Source organism: Podarcis raffonei, chromosome 14 (genome assembly GCF_027172205.1).
Source record: "Podarcis raffonei isolate rPodRaf1 chromosome 14, rPodRaf1.pri, whole genome shotgun sequence".
NCBI lineage: Eukaryota > Metazoa > Chordata > Lepidosauria > Squamata > Lacertidae > Podarcis > Podarcis raffonei.
In genome coordinates this window covers 49107992-49125111 of record NC_070615.1, presented here as the reverse complement: position 1 = coordinate 49125111, position 17120 = coordinate 49107992, and the positions used below count along the sequence as shown (strand labels likewise).

At 50.3% G+C, this 17120-nt stretch overlaps 1 protein-coding gene across 1 annotated transcript in view; it reads right to left on the bottom strand.

The window, feature by feature from the left end:
* The window catches only part of ELFN1 (extracellular leucine rich repeat and fibronectin type III domain containing 1), a 249476-nt gene extending 232598 nt beyond the window's left edge, over nt 1-16878 (bottom strand). Inside the window, exon 1 of the mRNA XM_053364050.1 lies at nt 16754-16878. The gene's annotated coding sequence lies outside the window, so the exon portion shown is untranslated. The remainder of the gene's footprint in view (nt 1-16753) is intronic.
* Between the last annotated feature and the right edge of the window lie 242 nt (nt 16879-17120).

The window sequence follows — 17120 nt, the reverse complement described above, 5'->3', positions numbered from 1 at the left end:
CAGCGTAGAACTCCTACATCTGAATTATTCTTATTTATTCGTATTAAATAACATGTTATACATGAGATACGATTTGGCGTAGTACTTTAAAAAAAATTAAACCGCCTGGGATGCCTGGGCAGAAAGGCGGTATAGAAACGAGATGAAATGAATTCATTCATTCGTTTCGTTTCTATACCGCCTTTCTGCCCAGGCATCCAAGGCCATATTTCGGAGTGGGTGGGAAGGAAGGGGAGCAAGCTAAACGGAGGAGAAATGACGAAGGTGCAAACCTCCCACCCTCACCTCAGACTGCAAATTCACACCAGCACCTGTACATTGAAATAAGGGGCATGTGAGGAAGCCGAACCTGGTTCCCCAGAAGGGACGGCTGGTCTCTCAGAGAGCAGGCCTGAATGACCTCGGATATCTTGAGTTTTCTATTAGCCAGCAAGCTGCAAGCTTTGGAAAGGCACAGAGAACTCCGCCTGAAGAAGAGCCCTGTTTAATCCGAAAGGTGTTTTTATGTGATAGAGATCCATTCAGTGCATGAAGTCAGGGGCAAGCTAAGCATCCTTGCGCCGAACGCACCCTAGACCAGACTCTGTTCACACGTGGCCACTGGTTGCAGTTCACCACCGTATCCCCCGCTCCGTATCCCTGCATTGGCTAGACGGCCCTTTGGATCCCTGGGCATTGCAATCAGAGGAAAGAAGCTAAGCGGGTTGGACTGGATGATCCTGGGGTGTCCCTCCCACCTCTACAGTTCTGTGATTCTTGAGATGCGCACCGGCAAGCCCCGAGCCCTGGAAGCTGCTCCCTTTTCATTCTAGCTTTAACCGAATTGTCAAATGCTGCACTTTCGCCTTTTGCATCTCATCACCAACCCCAGGAGTCTTGTCTGCTTGCCAATTTACGATCCCTCCTTATGCATCTGAAGGAGTGGACTCTGGCCCACGACAGCCGAGGCCGTCATAAATTTCATCCTAGAGGCGTCACGGGACTGTTCGGGTTTTTCCTGCGGCAATCAGAGCTCGGCCTTCTCGGGAAGCTGCTCCGTTTTAAAGAGGCGACCTCACACGCCGGGAGTCCCCACACGGCATATGGAAATCCAAAGCCATCCCTGATTGAAGGGGAACGGGTGGGGAAAAGACGGGAGACTTTCCTTCTGCGTGGTTTTTTTAAAAAAACCAATCTGATTGCCAGGCTGTAACAACCGCAGGGAGAACTAATCCATAAGAAGCGAGTCTTAAACAGCATCCTCCAGCTTTTCACGCAGCTCAATCCTGGGCATGTTTATTCAGAAGTAACGCTGGGGGCCTAGATCCTAGCAGGAATCGAACTCGATGGCTTTTTATTTCCGAGTAGGATAGGATCGCACTCTTTCCCTATGCCTACTCATCAGGCAGCAAACCAGGACTGCTGACCAGGAAAAGCGTAGGAGGTGCGTGGCTTACTTGCGAGTAAAATTTTTGCTGGTGCAACTTAGAGTCATAAAATCTTAGAGCTGGGCGGGTCATCTTGTCCAACCCCCGAAAATGCCGGCATCGCAGCAAAAGAATCTCTGACATGGCCACCCAGCTTCTGTTTAAAAACCTTCAGCGAAGGAGAGTTAACCACCCTCAGAAAGTTCTTAATGTTTAATACGAACCTCCTTTCTTGCCACTGGAATCCATTGGTTCGGGTCCTGGGCTCTGGAGAAGCAGAAAACAAGCTTGCTTCGTCTGAAAGCCTTTCAGATATTTGAAGATGGCTATCATATAAGCAATGACAAACCTAGACAGCATCTTAAAAAGCAGAGACATCACCTTGCCAACAAAGGTCCATATAGTTAAAGCTATGGTTTTCCCAGTAGTGATGTATGGAAGTGAAAGCTGGACCATAAAGAAGGCTGATCGCCGAAGAATTGATGCTTTTGGAATTATGGTCCTGGAGGAGACTCTTGAGAGTCCCGTGGACTGCAAGAAGATCAAACCGATCTATTCTGAAGGAAATCAGCCCTGAGTGCTCACAGGAAGGACGGATCGTGAAGCTGAGGCTCCAATACTTTGGCCACCTCATGAGAAGAGAAGACTCCCTGGAAAAGACCCTGATGCTGGGAAAGATGGAGGGCACAAGGAAAAGGGGACGACAGAGGACAAGATGGTTGGACAGTGTTCTCGAAGCTACCAACATGAGTTTGACCAAACTGTGGGAGGCAGTGGAAGACAGGAGTGCCTGGCGTGCTCTGGTCCAGGGGGTCACGAAGAGTCGGAAACGACTAAACGACTAAACAACAACAACATCATATAAGCTCTCAGCAGGCTGAACACACTCAACTCCCTCAACCGTTCCTCATAAGGCTTGGTTTCCAGATCCTTGATCATCTTGATAGAAATACCCTTCTGGAACCGGTACTCCAGGTTGGGTTTGACATATATGGGGCCACCCACACGTGTCCATAGGGTCCCTCCCTTGTCACAGGTGACGGGGTGGGTCGGTGGATTTCTGCAGCCATCAGCAGAAAGCCCTAGATGTCTAAGGTAGCAGCAGGACTCTGGAACGCGGGGTCGGATCCTGGGTACGTTTACTCCGAGGCAACTGGCACTGCGTTCACGCAGACCCCCCCCCCGGGGGGCAGCCAGACATCCAACTCAGCGGGGTTTCCCCCACTTCCCTTCCAAAGGATGCCTGGGGATTCGGCTGTGTGTGTGTTTTAGGACCACGGTCGTGCGCAGCCCGATCCTAACGCGCGTTTACTCGGAAGTAAGAAGCCAAAGGAGCTTCTAGCTCGTCAGAAATCCTTTAAAATCCCACACGTGGAGGAAGGAAGAGAGAAGATAGGGAACAGATATGAAGCTGCCTTATACTGGCAGACCCTATCTAGACCCTGGATTGAACCTGGACCTGAAACCTTCTGAATGCGAAGCAGGTGTTTTCCCACTGGGCTACGGTTCCTTCCCAAAAGAGGAGGCTGTGTGTTCTGAAATTAGCAGGTAACTTGTAAGTTTCAGCCTCGTTACCTCCCTTTCTCCTCCCTTAGTCCTCTGACCTTCTCTTCCGGTTAGGCAGACTTGGAACAGCGTCGTTTCCTGTCTCACGCCCCATAAACTCTCGGATTTGTGGAGCGTGGTTTTTTGGTTGAGTTTTTATGGGATGTTTCTTGGCTACAGTCGCCACTTTGGGGAAGCAGCAAGGCGAGAGAGGCTGTAAAACTGTCTCAAGGCAAACGAACCTGACAGCATAATATTTTTCTTTCTCCACCTCACTGAAGGATCTCGCGTTTCTCCCAGCGCGGCTGCCTCCCCCCCCCCCGGTGCCTAATAGGGCCTTTGCAAGAAAGAAGACGAAGAGTCAACCCCAAAGAGCTTGCCCCGATTTCTTGTCGGAAGTGTTCTCGGCGGGTCAAAGAAAACCACTGATGGTTCTACCTCAGTTGTAATCCTATGGTCTTCAACAGATCTCTTCGTTTAGGAATCGCCTTCTCTTTAATTGGAGAGCGACAGATCATCGATCTGGAGTGATTTGATAATCAGTTTGCTGACTGCGGGGGTTTCTTTTCCAGAAACTGCAAACTTGGGAAAGAAGGCCTAGTTCACACGTACATATCCATCACTGGGCAAGAGCGTCAATTGCACGTGTGAATGGGAGCCATCACTGATAAGGCTTTCATAACAGGATTATCTGAAACGCAATGGAGTTTTCTTTTCACACATTCTGCTTCCTGCCAAGCCTCAAGTGTTGACGTTTTGAGTGACGTTTTGCACGTGTGAACACTTGCCTTTCTTCAAGAGCAGGCCCACGGCATAAGTCCCAAAACTCACAGACACATACAGAGAGACTGTGACCTGAGTACTTCCCTTCTTACCCAACCCCGCATTGTATCCGGTTTCTCTTTCTGCCCAGTCTTTCCCCTTTAACATGGGGCAAGTTCACACGTGTAGGACCATCACTTGATGAATACAACACACAACCTTGTGCCCCTGCATGTGCGAAAGGCTCATTCCTGATGAACCTTTCCTCGCACCTAGAGCTTTTCAGTAGGGTCGGTTCACACGTTCGAGTGCGCTCGCCCTTACATCGTGTGTCTGCTGCTGAACATATTATCAATGAGAAGGGCCTTGGGCGAGGGGCAGAGCCTCCGCCCCGCATGCGAGAAGGAAGGTCCCAAGCTCACTCTCTCTCCAGAGAGAGCTGGAAGAGACTCGTGTTTGTCCTTCCTTTCAGAGGATATTTGGGGGATGCGTCGACTTAATTGAAAATGCGCCTGTACCGGCATCAGCTCTTTCGGGTGCCTGGAATAGATGTCATTTATATACAGCGATGGCAACTCCGTTCCCCTTTTGCTTGGAAACATTGGATTCAATTTATATTAATGATCTCTTTATTCACCACTGCAAACTTTTAAATATTTCATGCGATGCAAGCGGGCAGCGAACTGCGTCGAGCGAACAGGGAGGAAGGAGGTGCTCCGCGGCCCTCGACGTCAATGTGGTCGCGGTGGAAGGAGGGGCCCCTGTCGCTACAAGAGAGGCCAAATCGTCAGGACGCGAGGCGGGAGGATTTCGCCCCGAGGTCGTGGCCGTCTGGAGCTGCCGCACGCAGGGTTTGTTTGACAGCGGGAGCCGGGGACCCAGATTGCGCCTGGGGAGGCTGTTGGCGGCGGAACCAACCCAGTCAAATGGCTCAGCTTTGGAGGAAATGATCGCCCCCTGGAAGTGAGCCCTGGAGATCTCGAAAGGCGGGGAAGGGCTGCTGCGTTCCCACGTTCGCCTCTCGTCCCGTGACGGCTGTAGCCTCCAGTGTATTGTGTGGACAAGCCAACGGATCAGGGATCAGTGGTCTCGTCAGGAGATACCCTTTGGGGGGAGATTTGGGACCGAAATGAGCAAGACGACAACCCCCACAACTGCTTCAAAACTGACTTGCCAGGTTGAGAAGCGAGGCGAACAGCGTGGTGTAGTGGCTAGAGTGCTGGGCTGGGACTTGGGAGGTAAAGGGACCCCTGACCATTAGGTCCAGTCATGGCCGACTCTGGGGTTGCGGTGCTCATCTCGCTTTATTGGCCGAGGGAGCCGGCGTACAGCTTCCGGGTCATGTGGCCAGCATGATTAAGCCACTTCTGGAGAACCAGAACAGCGCACGGAAACGCCGTTTACCTTCCCGCCAGGGCAAGGTATCTACTTGCCCTTTGACGTGCTTTCAAACTGCTAGGTTGGCAGGAGCAGGGACCGAGCAACGGGAGCTAACCCCGTGGCGGGGATTCGAACCGCCGACCTTCTGATCAGCAAGCCCTAGACTCTGTGGTTTAACCCACAGTGCCACCCTCGTCCCTTAGGATTTGGGAGACCAGGGTTCAAATCCCCACTTGGCCATGGAGCTCACTGGGCCAGCTGCTGTCTCTCAGCGTAACCTACCTCACAGGGTTGTTGTGAAGATACAATGGAGAGGGGAGAGCTATGTAGGTCACCTCCTTGGAGGAAATTTCGGTGGGATACATGTGTAGTAATAACAATATACCCATTGCCATCTGAAATAGTCTTCACCATCCCGGTGTGCTCTAGATGTTTTGGACTACAACTCCCATAAGCCTCAGCCACCTGGTTAGGGCTGATGGGAGTTGTAGTCCAAAACATCTAGAGCACACCAGGTTGGTGAAGGCTGGGAGATGGAGAGCTGTAAGGCTATGAAACTAGCAATCTAAAATCACATAATTTCCCCAACGCTAAATTGTGGAATTAGCTCCCACAGGAGGCAGTGATGAACACCAACTTGGATGGCTTTCAAAGAGAATTGGAGAAATTCATGGAGGACAAGGATATCGGTGGGTACCAACCAGGATGTAGCTTTGCTCTCCCTCTCTGGTTAGAGGCAGTAAATCAGGGGTAGACAACCTAAGGCCCGGGGGCCGTATGCGGCCCAATCGCTTTCTCAATCCGGCCAGCGGACGGTCCAGGAATCAGCGTGTTTTTACATGAGTAGAATGTGTCCTTTTATTCAAAATGCATCTCTGGGTTATTTGTGGGGCATAGGAATTCATTCATTTTTTTCTTCAAAATATAGTCCAGCCCCCCACAAGGTCTGAGGGATGGTGGACCATCCCATGGCTGAAAAAGGTTGCTGACCCCTGCAGTAAATGCTTATGAATATCAGTTGCTGGAAGCTGCAAAAGGGGAGATAGCTCTTGTGCAATCTCTTGCTTGCGAATTTCCAACATGTTTCTGGTTGGCCACTGTGCAACCAGCAGGCTGTTCCTCCTTCATTGGAGGCTTCTATTATTATTATTTGTTGTTGTTGTTAGAATTAATATGCCGCCCTATACCTGGAGGTCTCAGGGTGGTTCACAGAAAAGATCAACATAAAAACCACAATATATATAATCAAAATAAAACAACAACCCAATAGCACCCCCCCCAAAAGAAGGAGACACATTTTAAAAGGGCATAGGTTTCTAAGCAGAGGTTGGGTGGCTATCTGTCATGGATGCTATAGCTGAGGTTCCTGCATTGCAGGGTGTTGTACTAGATGATGCCTTCCAATTCTACAATTCTATGATTTTTTTCCTAGAGTGGGAAGTTCTTACCCAGGCATAGGCAACCTTCAGTCCTCCAGATGTTTTGGCCTACAACTCCCATGATCCCTAGCTAACAGGACCAGTGATCAGGGATTATGGGAATTGTAGTCCAAAACATCTGGAGGGCCGAAGGTTGCCTATGCCTGTTCTTACCCATTCTTCTGAGTGGGTCCATAGACTTCTGCCTCACTGACCTGCCAGCATCTTACTTCTCATAATGGCCAATCAGATGCTTCTGATAGAGTATATGCTTATAGACCTCACTCCTCCTCCTCAAGTTTGTTTAATAGCCCTCTCCCTCTTCAAGCCAGTGGTTCTCATCACAACCTTCAGCAGGAGAATTTTCAGATGTTTTGGACTACAATTCCCATAATCCCTGACCACTGGTCCTGTTAGCTAAGGATCATGGGAGTTGTAGGCCACAGTTGTGGTGTGGTGTGAGTCTCGAAGGAAATGCTCTTCAGGGGTGTCACGTTCACACATTCAGCTGGTTGTCACCAATGTTGAGATACCAATGCAGTGTAGGCATGGCTGGTTGATCTCAACAGGACTCTACCTCCTGGGTCTCAAACATCAGACTTTTGCAAGCTGGTGCCTTGCAGAAGGTCTGGAGTCCAAATCACATCAGACCCAGCCAGCATGGCCAATGGTCAGGGATGATGGAGCTGGAGGGTACCAACTTGGGGAAACCTCCTCCTCACCTACACCTGTGTCACTGTGTATCATAGGTATGGATCTGGAACTTCCATATCTGGATGCTTAAGGAGACAATCCTATGTTTCTGATTATACCAGCTGGTGGTCAGTCAAAGGTGCTCAAGCTTACCTGAATGGTTCCTCAATCCAAAAAAGCAAACAAGAATTGTATGTTCATTGGATGTGTGTGTGAACAAGTATGATGCCTGAATGTCCAAGGGACCTTTTGGATCAGAAGGTGGTATGGAGGGTGGTACTGCCAGTCTCCAAAGATAAAGTAGGAGCTTAGATGGAACATAGGAAGCTACCTTATACCAAGTCATTATACCATTCATGTATCTTGCTCAGTATTGTCTACACTGGCTGGCAGCCTCTCTCAAGGCAGGAACCCTTCTCTCAGTCCTATCTGAAAATGACACGGATTGAACCCGGGACCTTCTGCACACAAAGCAGATGCTCTACCACTGAATTATAGCCCTTCCCAAACGAATAAAGAGGTTTTCTTTGGGGGTGGGTGATGAAGGTGTGGTCGGTAAGCATTTCTCAGTGGCCGTGCTAGAAGCATCTGTAGAAAGCTGGAGCCTACAGAGGGGAAGGTAACCCAAAATGTCTCAAAACACAGAAGGAAGACGGAAAGGTGATTCCCCCTCCATGAGAATTAACAGAAGGGGGGTGCCATGCCTACTATTTACTCCAGTGAAGTTCCTTTATAGCAAAACTTCGATGGTTCAATAGAAAGCACTTGCACACACTATTGGAAACAGATTGATTGAGGCAGTCCTCCCCAACCTGATGCCCTCCAAATGTCTTAGACTACAACTCCCATCAGCCCCGGCTAGCACTACCAATAGTCAATGGTGATGGGATTTGGAGTCCAGCCAGAGGACCACAGGTTCCCCATTCCTGCTGAAATGCAGGTCTGCAGGTGCTGTCCAAGATTTGAGTGCTGAATGACTCCTTCTTCTGAGATCTGTTGGACACTTTCTTCCACCACCAGATATTGTTGGACTCCAACTCCCAACAGCCCCAGCCAGCACAGCAGATGGTCACCAATGATGAGAGTTGTAGTCTGAAACGTCTGGTGAGCACCAGCTTGGAGAAGGTTGGGCCTGGGCTTGGGGATGTGGAGGGGATGTCCTCAGGGGGGCTCTGTCAGCTATACTTATTTTTGTCCTCAGCAACTTGTGCATCTGCAATGGAAACAAGCAAACTTGGATATGGGAGACCTAAATTCAGTAGAGAATCTGGGTTTCTGGACAGGTCACACACATAGCTGTGCGCACCAGTTGGGACTTGCAGGTGAACTTGTGAACAGGTGGCAGTCCAAAAGATCTGTTTGATGTGATGTCATGTTATTCTTTGTTTATTACATTTATATACCTCCTTTCTTCCATCATGGAACTCAAGGTAACATACATGGATTCCCAAGTGGAAGCCTGGATAGCTCAGTTGATAGAAAGAGCATCAGACTTTTAAATTATGGTTCAAGTCTTTGTTTGGGTGGATTCTGTTTTGGGAAGATCTGTACCTCAGTGGTAGAGCTTTGCATGCAGAAGGTCCCATGTTCAGTTCCCAATAGCAGTTCCAGGTAGGGCTGGGAATGTTCCCTGCTTGAAATCCTGGAGAGCTGCTGCCAGTTAGTGTAGGCAGTCCTGAGCTAGATGGACCATGACTTGGTATTAGGCAGCTTCCTATCCTATCTTCCTAAGTGGTCTCCTGTCCAAGAAGCGTCCAGACCTCAATCCTACATAGCTTCCTCAAGGTGGCTACCCAATGCACCTTCAAACCATATCTGAAGGCAATTGGCTGTAGAAATAACAACAGAAGAACATGAAGCTCCAGCTGGGTGAAGGATTCTGCCTTGGCTCACCATCACATTTCAAACTTGATTCAAATCTCAACAGTACTTACACAGGCAAAGAGCAGCCTTGAACATATAGTCTATATTGTCTTCTTCAACCTCCCCAGACGTTCTTGGACTACATCTCCCATCTTCCCTGCTCATCTTAGATCAGGGATGATGGGAATTGTGGTCCAGCAATATTTGGGAGCCCAAGGTTGATGAACACAGAGGTAGACAACATCATAGTGACTTCCATTTGAAAAGCACAGCAATACATAGAAGGCGGCAGAAGTTATGTGAAACTTCTGCCTGACCCATGATGGCTGTTTCTCACATTAATTAATAATAATAATAATAATAATAATAATAATAATAATAATAATAATTTATTATTATTATTATTATTATTATTATTATTATTACCCCGCCCATCTGGTTGAGTTTCTCCAGCCACTCTGGGCGGCTTCCAATCAAGTGTTAAAAACAATACAGCATTAAATATTAAAAACTTCCTAAGCAGGGCTGCCTTCAGACGTCTTTTAAAGAGAAGATAGCTGCTTATTTCCTTCACATCTGAAGGGAGGGCGTTCCACAGGGCAGGCGCCACTACTGAGAAGGCCCTCTGTCTGGTTCCCTGTAACTTCGCAATGAGGGAACCGCCAGAAGGCCCTCAGTGCTGGATCTCAGTATCCGGGCTGAACCATGGGGGAGGAGATGCTCCTTCAGGTATACAGGACATTCAAGCATTCACACGTTGTTGGAGTCACAGAGATATGAAATCAAATTCACTTGGCCTTTTTCAAATTGCTCCCACCCCTGGTATAAAAATCAGGAATTCTGTAATATACAGAGGTGCTATGAGATCACAGAACAACGATTGCAGAGTGCTGTCCAAATCAGTCCTAGAGCTGATTCACATGTGCATGTCCATCACTGACTGCATCTCCACCCGATGACTTTATACGTGAGTGAGCTGTCATAAAACAAGCACTACATCCAGACTTTCATATGCCCCCATATCGCTTTAAATTCAATCCTCTCCAGTGGAGTTAGTTCACACATTGAACTGTCAGCTGTCAAGTGTCTCCAGCTCCTAAATCATGAGAGATCTAGTGATGTAACATGCACCTGTGGACTAAATCACGGCTGCCTCCCTCAAATATTTAAGCTTTGCATCGTTATTCTCGTGGAAGGATTCAAGTTTAGACATGAAATGAACCCTTCATTCAGGGAAAGCTATCAGGATAAATTAAATCATTTGCTGCCCTTCATTGTTGCTGTATCCAAGGCCTTGCTGTGTAAAGACTGTGTGCTCACCTTGTCCAATGGCAGAGCCGGCTCTGAAATGTGTGGCGGCATAATTGTGGTCCACAGTGACCCCAGAGCTAAGAATGGAAAAGGCTTCCTAGTGCATCTGGCACACTGTTGTGAAACTGACTGGCATTGGGGTGGGCAGGCAGTGGCCTTGAAAGTACCTGTGGTTTCCGGAAAAGCAGGTGACAAGAATATCAGGAGCAAACATTCAGAAGTGGAAGACAGATCCAGCTAGGCAGGTCTGGGATCCTGTCCCCCATCTTTTAAAGAACTAGGATTACCTGGAGAAGCTGAAGGAGACTTTAGTACCTCTGCTAGACTCGCTGCCAGAGACTCACCCCTCTCCCTTCTTGCCCTTCGGGAACAGGGTGAGATGTTGCTAAAAGGTATTCTGATTTCTGACATTCCCAAAGAGAGATCAGTAACCTGTCAGTTAGACTTCTCATGCCAGCTCTCCCATCTCTCTCTTTATCTGGTTCATGTAAACAAGATGATCCCTGAAGGAAGGAGCACTTCATGCAGTTACACAAAGAGGAACAGTTGTTACGTTATGGACCCAAAGTCCATGGTCAGGTGATACCTTTCTTAGGCCAAGCATAATGTCCTATAATAGTAGGCCAGCTTTCAAGTTCCTCAGAACTCTTCCTCATGTTACTAGATGCTTTTTTTTAAAGTAAATGCGTGGGGGGTGGGGTGGAATAAGGCTGTTGGCATTACCTAAACCATCCAGGTCTACAATAGCCATTGCTCTCTTCCTCTGTCTTAAAAAAAAGTAGCCTGCTGAAGAGTGCTGTGGAACTCAGAAGCTTGCACACAATTATGTAACATTTTGCTTGGCTGCAATATGGATTCATATGGGCTTTTGACTCCTGTGGGGCATATCAGTCATGACAGTGTGGAAAAAAGAGTCTATTTTGTATTAGGATCATAGAAAGCTGCCTTATCCTTGAGGTCAGATCTTTGGCCTGTCTAGCTCAGTATTGTGGCTCTCTGGGTTTGAAGCAAGAGTCTCTCCCAGCCTAGGGCATGGGGCATTCTGCATGCCAAGCAGATGCTCTACCTCCAAGCTATGGTGCTGCTTCTGAAAATAAAATTTCCAGTCCTCATGGCTCTGGATACAGGGCTGAATTCCGTGGGAAGCTTCCATGCATCGGGTCAAGCCAACATTGTCTACACTGACTGGCAGCGTCTCTCCAGTGACTCAGACAGGGGTTTCTCCCAGCCCTACCGGAGTCTTCTGCATGCTTCGCGGCCCTTCCCTCGCCCTCCCCTTTCCTCCTTCATTTTTTGTCTTCACCCGCATTTAAAGCTTCTAGGGCAGAAACAAACACAAAAAAGGGAAGGCAATCGATTCACGTTTTCTCTCCCGTATCGAAACTGGGGGGAAATGGGGCCAGGCTAGAGGGAGAGGCAGAGGCTTGCAACAGACTCACTCGCCCACTGGAAGCCGCTTCCCCCAAACTTTCCATTGCCCTCTTGGTCTCTCGCTCCAGCAGGAAGGAGCAACGGGACCCAAACCAGCCCTGGCTGTGCTGTCAGTGGCTCCTAGTCTTGGGCAAAGGAGACGGGCTGCGAGCTGGGACTCAGCTGACGGAGGACCGAACCTGCCTCGCTCTATCCGGACACTGGACCCACCAGAAGGATCGGTTTAGCAGGATCGCTTGCACGGTACGTACAACACACACCCTGTAAAGGCAGGGTTGGAGTTGGTGATTTGCAGAATTGTTATATATAGGGTGCTTTTGGAATGAGGGAGGGGGTGATCAAAGCACTTGAGCCAGTCAGAGAGGCAAAGGCCACCCTGATCTGAGGCTTGACTCCGCATCGCTCTCCCTACGGGGATGAACGAAAACCCTTTCCTTTCTATGGAAGGCAGAGGGAAGCGGGTGGACCCTAAATTTGCACAGCGCAGCCCATGAGAATCACGTCTACTCATCTGCGCATAACCTCATCCAGGTCGAATTTCTGGAGCATCGTAGAATGGGATAGAATGATGGGAGCCGTGTGTGTGTGTGTGCTCTCACTACCACTGAGGCCATTTCTCAGCTGAGTCACGAATTGCAATCCATAGGCACATGGGAACCTACTTTGTCAGTATAAAGACCATCGACCCATCTAGTTCAGCACTGCCCACTCGGACTGGCAGCAGCATTCCAGAGTTTCAGACAGGGAGCCTCTCCCTGCCTTCTCTACACATCCTGGGGTTGAACCCGGGAGTTTCTGAAGACGAGGAAAGCACAACTTCTGAGAGGGGCAGTCTGTGTTAGAGAAGGACTCGACAGGATAGTTCAGGCCTGTTTGTTTGGCGAGGAGTCTGCCTAACCTTTACTCATCCGAGGCACCGATTGCCCCACCGGCTGGGAGCGGCTCCCCAGGGGCTCAGGCGAGGTCCTCTCCGAGAACCACCTGGAGATAGGCTCGAACCTGGAACTTCCTGCATGCCAAGCAGACGCTCTACCGCCGAGCCACGTCCCTTTCCTGAATTCAGCGAAAGCCTTTGCAGAGCCCATTGGCTCTGCACTCTTTGGAGTATGACGGAATCGCTAAGTTCTATGGGATGCAATCTGTGGCACAGCTGAACACATACGAAGCTGTCCATCTGTGCAACTGGCGGCCCGCTGCTGCGCGTGCCTTGCGAGTCCAGGGCGAGTCAACCAGACAGACTCGTAGCCACGGTGTAATAAGCTTCTCTCTCTCTCTCTCTCTCTCTCTCTCTCTCTCTCTCTCTCTCTCTCTCTCTCTCTCCCCCCCACCCCATATGTTCTGGGGCGCGAGGGAAAGAGGGCAGCGTTTCCCTCCCTCTCCATTTCCCGTTTCTGCCAGCCTTTTGCAGCCCAGCTGGGGGGGTGGGCTTGGGTAGGCCGCCCTGTTGGCTCGACTTCATTCAAATGCAATCAAGGATCTTTGGCAAAAGCTCCGCTGGATGTCGAACAATAGCCGCCTTGATTGGCAAGTTCCTCTGTGTTTATCATTAATTCTGTGGAACTCTACGGCAACATCTGTCATTTTAATTAAAGCTGCAATACAGTCACCGGCTAAGCATCGTACGCCAATGTATAGATATCATATATATGTATTTGGGCAACAACCGAGAACCCACCACACGCAAGACATTTAGAGGGAGACATAAAACGCACCCGGGAGCCACCGGACCCAATCGGGGGCTGACCAGCTGTCCGTGTCTCAACTTTGGACCGTCCATCACCAAGAACCCCTCTCTCCTTCGGCACGATTTCACCGCCCCCAGCAGAATCGATTAGGGGAAAGGGGTAACTTTGCCAAGGACGAGAGAGGATTTTAAAATATCTATCTGTGCTTTTTCTTCTTCTTTTTTTAAACAGGCTATAACTCTCCTCTGGCCTCGTTTCAATCAGCTCTGCATATTGCTGGCTCGATGTACGCAGGAGAGGATGTGAAGCCCGTCTCTGGACTGGAAAGAGAGCGGCAGAAGGAGGTCTGTGCGCGCGTTTCTTAGCTAGCGGGGCCGTTAGGGCCGGACTTTGGGGCAGATGTCCAGGCCTCCATTCAATTTCAGCAGACTGGGGAGGGAGGGGGGAGGCGGTGCTCATGCGCAGCAGGGCCGGCTCTTGCCACATTTTTAAGCAAGGGAAGAAGTAAGACTTCGAAGCATTTAAAGCGGATGATGGGGGTGAACAAGGCCGTGATCCAGAGTGTAACATGACCTACAGCACCGGGGAATTTAATCAAGACGAGGTGTGTGTCGGGTCAACTGCAAAAAGGAAGCCCTTATTTATTTATTTATTTATTTATTTATTTATTTATTTAAATTAAATTTATTTATTTATTTTGTTTTGGGTTTTTTTTTAAAGGGCGCGTGAGGAGTGTTGTATGGGAACACCTTGAGCTCACAGCAAGTTGCCAAGGTGAGGGGAATGATCGGTCCTCTGAGCGGCCGGGAAAGCAGCGATCCTGGGACAGAAGCCCGATTCTTGAGCCGCTTCATTCATGGGGAATGAAGTGGCTTGAGAAAGGTTGAAGCTTAAACGGATTGTGGATCGAGGCTGACTGGCCATCTGCGGATGGCGGTTGGAGCGGGGTGGAAATGAATGAATATAGGTCAGTCGTTAATTTCCACACCGAGTGTACTTCTCCATCCTTGGAAGCTTTTTCTAGCGGCTTTAACCCCCCCCCCCCGTATTCGACCCAACTCGGTTCAGTCACCTGGCTTACTCGGCAAGGAGTGCGATTCACATTGGACGTGCTCAGAGACACACAGACCTGGAGTTACTACATTCCTAAGCAAGATCAGCTTGGAACCTAAACATTCCTGGAGGACAGAGCTCTCAGAGAGAAAGGAAACGTTTGCGTTCAAAGTCTGCGGGCGGAGTGGGGCGGAGAGACAGAGAGAGCGGGGGAGGGGGTCTGTTCATGCCCTCCTATGAGCTTTCCAGAAGTGTCTGGCTATCCATTGTCGGTGACACAACATTGGGGTGGGGGGTTGTTTCTCGTGTTGGATCAAGTTCCGGAGCGCAGCCATAGGTGAAGTTAAAGCCTGATGCTAATCAAGGAAAGTCCATTAAAGAATTTTTAAAAATCTAAAGCAAAATACATTGTTACTACTATTATTATTATTATCATCAGTATCATTTTCCTCCATTTATACCCTGCCTTTCTCCAGTCCTGAAACTCAAGACGACGTGCATGTGGTCTCCTGGCTCCCCCTCATCCAGACACTGCCCAGAACGAGAGCGGCTTAGCTTCAACGAAGGAGATGGCCTCGTGAGCCTTCAGACCCGGGAAATCTAGCCGATAGGACTCGAGAGCTAAGCTCTGGGAGTGCCTCATTCTCTTGGTCTCTCTCTCTCTCTCTCTCTCTCTCTCTCTCTCTCTCTCCCTCCACTTTGACAATCAGGGTCATTAATCATTTTCGACAAGTTCTACAGCCACCAGTAAACAGCTTTATCCAAGGCGCAAGTTAACCTGTCAGGGAGATTTCAAGCGACGGTTCAGAGCCAGTCGCCCGGGCAAAGAAACACACATACTTGGGGGCCCTCCTTCACCCTAGGAACACTTCCTCTTCTTTTTTTAACCACCAGTACCCTCCCGAGTTTCTAGGACAGACGCCAGTGCGCAACAACCTCAGGAACCCCCCCTCCCCACCGACCGACCGAGGACGTCTCATCCACCCAGCAATTTTTTGATTCCGGACTGAAACCTGGGTCGAACGGTTACGTCCGGCAATCCCGATGCCTTTGAGTTGTAGACGAAACCGGCAGTGGTGCCTCGATCTGGCCGGTTCCTTCCCCTTTCCAGAGACACCGGGATTGCAAGGTTAGCTCGGGGCAGGACGGCTCGTCGTCCCCCGTCCCCCCCGCAACAGTTGCATTAACTTCCCATTAAGGGACGAGGCTACTTTAGGACTTAGAATGGGGAAACCGGACGCCAAGAGAAGGGTGGGCGTCGAAAGCAAGAGCGAGAAAGGAGAAAAGTGAAATATTTGTACTGTGGGGATTAAAGTGAACTACCTTTAAGAGAAATTGGGAGAGCGATCGAGAACGCCGGAGTCTCTTATTCGCATCGGGGAGCTGTCCGCTCCCCGCTGGTGCTGAAACCGGCCCACTTCGCGAAGAGTCTCTGCGCGCTTGGGTGCCAGCACCTACAGAGCAGCTCCTCCCTCCCTCTCTTCTGGTTCCCTCCGGGGGGTGGGTTGGGAGGAGTGGGGAGCCTTGGTTAAGCTCCCAGCTCGCCCCAGCTGCACCCAGAGCCGCCCTGCACCCCAATGTCCCAACCAGCCCACGGCGCGGCGCAGAAAAGTTTTGGGCGACCGCAGGGAGTCAGGCGCCACCTTCCCAGCTTGTGTGTCCAAGGAGGCAAGTTTGGACCCTGAAGGAGAGGAGAGGTTGCGGGGGACCCCGAACCCTTTATTCCACCCCCAGCACACGGAGCGTCTAGGAAAGGTTCGGGCTGGGAGTGGGGGAGCTGCACAGAAAGGCTTAGCACTGGAAACATCTGTCACGGGATGATTGGGGGGGGGAGAATCCAGGGCAAGGAACAGAAGTGGCTGGAGGCTGAAGATGGTGTGTGTGCTGTTTGTGCGTGTTTCAATCTGCAAATGAATGCCTAGAGTAGGTGGGTTTGGGCGGCGTGCGCCCCTCAGGCTCAACTGATGCAGGAGGCTCGCGATCTGGCAGAGAGGAGATCCACGGGGGACCCATCCTGCACCCCCTCCTCTCTGCTTAAGGCAATACTACTCATAATCCTAGCGGTTGACATCTCCCGTTCAGCTATTGCGGCGCCGGTGGAGGTTGCGGGGGGAGAGAAAGACGAGCTCTCTATATATCTATATATATACACACACACACCTTCCGAGCTGAAGCCGGAGCTTCGCCCCCCGCCAGGCTTACCTACCTGCCTCCGGCATGGAAGGAAGAAGGAAAGGAGCGGCTCTCCAGCCCCGACGCCCTCTTGAAGCACGACTGGGAGGACCCGATGGGCGGCCAGCCTCGCTCGCTCGCTCTCCGGTGCTGCGCCTCCGCCTCTTTGCTCGCTCGCTCGCTCGCTCGCTCTCTTGCGCGCTCCCTCTCTCTCTCAGCTCCCCTCCCCAAGCGTCCTCTCCCGGCAGGCAGCCTCTCTCTGCCCCCCTCCTCCTCAGACAAATCCTTTGGCGGCCTGAGAGAGAGAGAGAAGGAGCGAGAGCCGCAGCTTCTCCCTTTGGCCGCCCTCACTGCGTCAAGGAGCCGGCGGAGAGCTCGCCACCATCCCGGTCGGAGGCGAA